The 7,991-nt window shown below is 32.1% G+C and overlaps 1 long non-coding RNA gene across 2 annotated transcripts; it reads right to left on the bottom strand.

Annotated features, from left to right (window-relative positions):
* Positions 1–735: 735 nt before the first annotated feature.
* LOC143068474 (uncharacterized) lies at positions 736–7,309 on the bottom strand. 2 transcript variants are annotated; one of them, XR_012976180.1, is made up of 3 exons: positions 6,175–7,309; positions 5,572–5,834; positions 736–2,600 (listed from the first exon to the last, which is right to left on the bottom strand). It is a non-coding gene; the product is annotated as an uncharacterized LOC143068474 (long non-coding RNA). The 2 variants fall into 2 exon arrangements; XR_012976181.1 differs by having other exon boundaries at positions 6,349–7,309.
* Positions 7,310–7,991: the final 682 nt, after the last annotated feature.

Below are 7,991 nucleotides of genomic sequence, written 5' to 3'. Positions count from 1 at the left end.
GATGTAATCGCTAACAAAAGTTCGTATTCATTGTATGTATTAACAGTAGTGCACTCTTGAGGGCTATTTTACTATCCAAGTCTAATCTCTGATATCAGAGTGTAGGATGACGCTATTTAATACCACCGGGCTAAAGTAAACTTTGAGCTAGTTGTCAGTTGATGTGAGCAGCAATCTTTTAGGTGATATTGTGATAGTTTTTGTTATATCGTTTTGCTGTTATTAAAGGCCCATTTCCTGTAATGTTTTTCTTTATTATATATTTTTATTTACCTTTTTCTATGTTTCTTGAGTGAAAAGGAAAAGGGTAAAAGAAGGATTGAAGTTAAAGCAAAATTGTGTCCATTGTTCTGTTGCCTGCCCGATGAAAGGGTATATAGTGTTGAGTTTCAATTATCATAAAGTAAATACCTTTTCAATAAGGATTGTATCATATGTTTTTTTTTTTACATTTGGTTTGAATGATTATTCATTAATCCAGATTTTAAAAAAAATAGAGCTAAAAGAAGAAGAGCTTGTTCTTATGTCCTACCCAAAAAATACGGTTGTTTTGCGTCATATCTTAGCTTAAGTTGACAGAAGTGCCTGTTAAAAAACAATTTACAACTTATTTTGACTTTAGCCGATTCAGAGTTTAATCAAACCTATCAAAAATACCATGCTTATAAATGTGTACACTAAACGCGCATTTCGTATACGTTATTATCTCAGATGGTGCCATTAAAACAAAATACATATATGGTTTGGCGATATCTGGCCACAGCTTTTATTCATAATATGATAGATTCATACAATATATAATATATATATATAGATAGATAGACCATGTATATGTAGATAGATCTATGGTCGGTTACTCGAAGATAATATGGCAACCAGGTAGATAGATAGATGTGAAGATAGATATATATGAAAATGTAAAGATGCACCGTGGGATACACTGGTGCTTTAAATTTAGAAAACACTGTGGGATACACAAGTGTAGTCTGTATTATCCAAAAACCTAAAATTTCATAGTTAACATTAAGATTCTATGCAGCGAATTCTGCCATTTACGGGAATATATTTATGATGCTCAAAGTTCAAATAAAAGTCACTTTTCTCAACAGCAAACGAGTTAACATCATCAGTCAAATCTGTATCACCACTATCACCGACACAAACCTGAAAAATAAATACAAAAGAGCAGTATCTTGTTCAATAAAAAGGAGTGGGAGGGCGGGTTTTCAAGTTTACCGCTTACAAAATTTAAACAGGTTGCTTGCTGCGATGAAATTCTAAAAAGGACTAAATGACGTCACAGAATATATCGTCACACAAGTTGGGTAAATCTAAAACATGAAACACAATCCGTGAGTGGCCCCGGCGATAACTGAATTTAAGTCTATTAACTTAAATTCCATTATCTCAGATGGTGCCATTAAAACAAAATACATATATGGTTTGGCGATATCTGGCCACAGCTTTTATTCATAATATGATAGATTCATACAATATATAATATATATATATAGATAGATAGACCATGTATATGTAGATAGATCTATGGTCGGTTACCCGAAGATAATATGGCAACCAGGTAGATAGATAGATGTGAAGATAGATATATATGAAAATGTAAAGATGCACCGTGGGATACACTGGTGCTTTAAATTTAGAAAACACTGTGGGATACACAAGTGTAGTCTGTATTATCCAAAAACCTAAAATTTCATAGTTAACATTAAGATTCTATGCAGCGAATTCTGCCACATTGACGGAGGAAAACAGAGACTCTGTCAACCGCCATAAAAAGGGCGGTTCGCTGCAAAGCTGTGAACCAGATATGAGATAACTACAGATAGGTAGATAGATAGATATTTTTATTTAACGTACAACTTGGTAAATATATAAATATATATATATATATATTAAATAATCTAGATAGATAGATAGATATAATTTAACGTACAACTTGGTAAATATATAAATATATATATATATATTAAATAATCTAGATAGATAGATAGATATTATTTAACGTACAACTTGGTACATATATATATTAAATAATCTAGGTAGATATATAGCTATTTTATTTAACGCACAACTTGGTCCATATATATGATAAATGTCTAGATAGATAAATAGATATTTTTATTTAAAGTACAACTGGTACATAATATATGTTAAATAATCTAGATGAAGTTTTGTGAACAACAAATTTTACCTACACAGATAAAAATACTTACCAAAACTACAGCAAACCACAAGATAGTTGATTGTTTTTTTTAACATAAAATATAGTATTATAGTATATCAACAAATAATATAAAGATGTTAAGAATTCATTTCATAAGCAGGTTAAGGGTGACAAGTGAAAAACATCTAGTTGAAAATGTTCTGGTCTGATCGAAAATCATAATATTTTATGTAGCAACCCGACAGCTTATTATAACGGCAATAAATAGTTGTAAATTCTATAGCAGCACCAGTCCATGTTTGCATTGGTCTAAATTGAGACAATCCTAACTTAAGAATGATGAATCTCACACTCCATCTGATCATGTTCTTCATCTCATTGGCAAAGACCCACTCAAGAACTACCTGTGTCAATACCACTACAAGTTTATTAAAAATATGTTGGATCCTTATAGTTTCATTATATATATTCTGAGTTAACTTTTTAACATGCGACAAATATGCCACTACAAAAATGCATTTCTGTGGCTAGACCTAAGTCAACCCCATCTGGAGGATGTCACTCTGCTACAAAAACATACTTACTATTGAGGATTCTACTATTCAAACATCAAACATTAAAAATCTCCTACAATTCTGTACGGCAAATAGCTACATGGAAGTATAGCTACATAGTAATATGAATACAATTTAAAGCATAATAAATCAAGAAAAATAATAATTCTTCTGTAAAACCCTGTATTATGTCAGTATTGGATCTCCAACCCATTTAAAAATCCTCCAAAATCAATGAAAGGACAGCTTCAAATACACTGAATTCATACCAACACAAGATAAGAAAATATTGCTAAACTTCAGCATGACTCTGACCTGGAGTGTTTAATACCTTCTTAAAAATTACTAAAAAAAAAAAAAATCAATCCTAGTAAATTAGTAATGTCACAATTTTTGTTGAGAGAGATACAAAATGTACAAGTAAGCAATACCTTAACAATTCATAAAGAGATAGAAAATGAATTCAATAAATCAACTAGAGAACCGAACTCATCAAAAAAAGAAAGACTGTCCTCTCTGATACATGGTATGTACGGGTGGTGTGGAACTTACAAATAAACGGTTACTAAAGGTCTGAAATAACTGTAAAAATTCCCTTGGGGTAATAGCAGGATAAACATCTGCAGTTGGGGGCCAAGCATCTGAAGGAATCCCTCTAAAAACCAGAAATGGCTTCATCCATAATGATTTTTTTTTTTTTTTTTTTTTTTTTTTTTACCAGGTCACTGAATAGTGATAATGAAAGTCATACTAAACTCAAATCTAAAATAAAAGTTCATCCCAAGCTAACATAGGCCAAAGGCCCCAGACTTGGAACAGATACTTAAATGGCGAGGGGTTAAACAAGTGTTTCAAAATCTCAACTAAATGAAGAAGAAGCAACGCACAACAATACGCTCAGTAAAAATCATAAAGAGTCCAATATCAGATTAAGTAACAAATTAAACAATACAAAAATTGAAAATGACGATATTACAAAAATCAACAAGGGACTACGAACAGTTACCAACATACCAGCTCCAGACCTCAATTAAGCTGTTCGAAAAACTATGTCTTGAATATACGAAAATCTAGCACCAACCTGTCATGGGGGTTTAATATCATATCACCATAAAATATATTAGAAAAACATAACTCTTATCATACCTGCAACTGGTTTAAAAATAAAGGAGTTTTAGTCGAAGCATAGATGTGCAAGTGAATCAATATTGAAGCCAAAATAAGCCATATATATGCAGGTTTGCTTTATATTTTGTTAGTTTTTGAGGTAAAAACTGACATTTGTCCGTTGTAAAGTGTATTACCATAAAAGATTGGATGGTCAATACCTGAATGTGTAAGATGACTATGTAGGAGTGAAATTATTATAATGTAAACGCCCATAAATACGAAGCAAGAATAACTGGATCAACTCAGGCAAACGCAAATTAAAAGAATGACTATGAGAACCCTATACTAGAGTCTACTCTAAATCCATGTATGCAGAAACAAACATTTAGTATAACAGCAGTAACCACTCTCTCTCTCATCTTGGGTTTGAACCAGGTTGCCCAAATGAAACCTTATTTCCATTAAAGGACAAGGTGATTTGAACTTGGATATCACAAGAAGGCCTATATTAATCAAAGTAAACCTGGTTAAAGTTACCTGTTAGGACATCCAAAAGTTATAAAAGATGACCTGTGTTACACAGAAAACAAAGCACAAACAAGTGCTTAACAACATCTAGATACCCTCATAATTAAAAGCATAACATTCAAATAGTCCCAGCATTCATGCTAACTGTTACTGAAATTCAACCGGTACTATAATTCATAATAAATAACAACCATAATTTGGAATCAACTGTTGCCAAGCAACCAGTTGGGCCAATGATTTATGCAAATGAAAAGTTCCTCGTAATGCACCAGCCTAAAATAAAAAACGGCACCTAAACATACAGTGTACGATACTAATAAATTGGGCAACTTCTAGAATTCCCAGGATGAAGATTACAATACATTCTAGACTAGTATATATATATAAATTAAAGCTGTTTCCGACACCTAAATTCTTAAGATTTTTAACGGTGGAGTAGACTGCAAGACAAGCTGTAAATAATTACTTAGTTTGTAAAAGATTTGCTAATATTACATGTACATATCCGTTTAACTGCTACTGACAAATTTAAATTACACAAAACTTGAAATAGACTCATTTAAAAGTTGATTACAAAATAAAACCATTGCACCCCTTTTTCCCTTAATATATATATACATGTATATATAAAAAAAATTAATAATAATGAAAATGTCCCAAACCCTGAGACTGGTTTGTGGTAAACAGCAATAAGAAGTCTGTCCTAAATTAGTGATCAATAAATATACACTTCTATAAACTTTTGTCCTTTAAATTGTGGTACTTTATTGCAAAATCTGTATTCATGCAGTACATGCATATCTGATTTTTTATCAGGTTATTAAACAAGATAAATATTATAATGTTATATAAATTGATAGCGTCCTCCATTCAAAATTCATTTAATATATTATATAACAATTATATAGAATGTAACCTCATATTTACGAAAGTTTTTTATTTTAAACACATGATGCGGCATCCCATCATTGTAAGGCCATATACATTTGTAAAAGTAACACATTCAGCAATTAAGTTTAGAAACTGAGATATAAACGTTACACAAATCTTTTCAATCTAACCCATAAGATTAGAAAAAGTTGTCTTAATCTAAATAAATATGTTTGTTATATGTTGTAATCACATGTACATTTTGTACATGCGGGGGTTTAACTTAAAGGTAATATACTGCTTTTAACTAGTAAATCTGACGATTACCTGAAAAATTCTCAACTGGATCATACCAATGCAAAGCTCTAGGGGTTGGCATAAATAACATCTGATGATGATTCAATGTACAAATGTAGGTGACCAAAGGAGTTGAGTTAGTGGCGTGATGAGTCTTGAATCCAGTCCAGTCTGGTAACCCATCTGTAAAAACTAGTGTGTCCTTGTTGTCCACGTCTCTGGTCCAACTGTTACAACCCTTGGCCGTGTTCTGTGGCCGAGCAAGGTCTCTAACTGATCTACCCAACATTGTGCTACAACTCAACAAAAAGTAAATATTAGTTCCACCATTCTACATAGCATTGACATAAGAAAACCAAATGACTGTACAAAGAAACAATAACAATTAAAAGTTACGTATACTCATACATGTAGTTGTGTCGATAATAGTAACAATAATTTAAAAAAAAAAATAATTCAAAATTAGTATATACACAATGTATACAGATTTATATATTTATTAAACTTAAATCCATAGTCAGTTGATAGTAACATAGTGTAATATTAGTATATAATTGAGTTATTACAACAATAATTAAAGCTGTGGCCTGTTTACATATGGCTAAATTCTTGATTTAACTGAACTATTCATACCATATCGACCTAGTCTAGACTAGAAAGTAGTAGCAACTACAAAATGTGTACATGACACTGTGATGAACGACTCTGGACAATTTTTAGTACACAAATGTGTGGGTACACGCAAAATTTATAGCCGGATATATACAGATAATGATAATATTTGCTTAAATCCACCAGCAAGCTAACATTTAGCAATGATTTCTTTTGGCTACTGCTTCTTAACTCCGGGTATTGTCTCTGTTCAAGATTTCCAAGATTTTTGTTTATTTGTATCGAAAGTTGAACTTCCGGTTACGAACCTGGGTCCTTCGCCCCAAAGAGTACGTCCCTTTTACGTTCATATCCTTTCATGGAATATTTGCTGTATATGTGCTATAAAAGATCTAGATACACAATTACCGATGTATACCCTCTTAAGTAAAATTTACTTTTAATTCGGAAGTTTTCGGGAGTTCATTAAATAACACCTGCCCCACAACACATAATCATTAAAGACACGTTACTAACCTGCATGATCTGTTACAGCGCAAAATACAATTTGTTAGGCTTACCCATAGGCAGTAGACGATCTGTCAATACTCAATTTCAATAGTATAAGATATGGAAAAAAAGTAATATATAAAAAAATTAAACTAAAAACAAATTAAACTCGTCGTGCATCTTATTTATGTAGAAATATACAATGACGCATGGTAAACATGATTATAATCTGCAAATCTTAGGACAATGTTGCATCTAATTACTCACACTTGTAAAAATTAAATAATTATAAAAATGAAAACGAATAATCCATTCATGGGACCAATTTCTCATTCAGTCTTTCCATATGCTCTCCACGTGGCGATGCAATATGGTTAAAAAAATGACGATCGATAAAACGAATTCTTTCTAAGATTACTTCTAATAAACATTAGAAGCATGAGTCAGGTTATAACCATACAAATTCTTACACTAGTTTACTTTATCATTTCAATTTTCAAGTTTACCGCCTACAAAATTTAAACAGGTTGCTTGCTGCGATGAAATTCTAAAAAGGACTAAATGACGTCACAGAATATATCGTCACACAAGTTGGGTAAATCTAAAACATGAAACACAATCCGTGAGTGGCCCCGGCGATAACTGAATTTAAGTCTATTAACTTAAATTCCATTACCGGTGACCTCAACATTAGTAATAACACTTCCATATGAAATGTGTTATCGAAAGGTCCAAAATATCGTGAGCCGAAATCCATCAATTGGAAATGAAACTTTAGAATTTGAATGGATTCAGTCGAGGATTATGCCAGGCATGGGTTAAGCGTGAGAAGGAAGATGTAGACACTCTTTCCGAATGGATTAAGACAGAGAGGTCGTTGATACAAATCAGAATTAATAAACTGAATGGGTCTATCAATGCCCATGCTACGTCAATCTTTGGAGACCCTAATGTTGCAAAACACTTATAAATCTTACCTTTATGACAAATATGTTTTTGTCCCCGCAGATAAAGCCCCAAACAACCTCGTTTTTGTGTGTAAAACTCATTACATTTACTGCTTGATAAACGAATAAGGTATTGACAATTCACTATGAAACCCAACATATACCCTCACGAAACTTTAGAATTTCAACCAAAGATGATGAACTGGATCTTCCATTACTGTATTGGATACCTAAACTGCATAAATTTCCTTACAAACAACGGTATATTGCTGGGTCTTCAAAGTGCTCCACAAAACCTCTTTTTATATTATTAACATCTATGTAATCAGCAATCAAAGACGGGCTTCAAAGTTATTGTGGAACTGCCTATTCTAGAGGTGGCGTGAATAAGATGTGGATACT

Source organism: Mytilus galloprovincialis, chromosome 3 (genome assembly GCF_965363235.1).
Source record: "Mytilus galloprovincialis chromosome 3, xbMytGall1.hap1.1, whole genome shotgun sequence".
NCBI lineage: Eukaryota > Metazoa > Mollusca > Bivalvia > Mytilida > Mytilidae > Mytilus > Mytilus galloprovincialis.
Note: the sequence above shows the minus strand (reverse complement) of the source record. Positions and strands in the feature narration are given on the sequence as shown.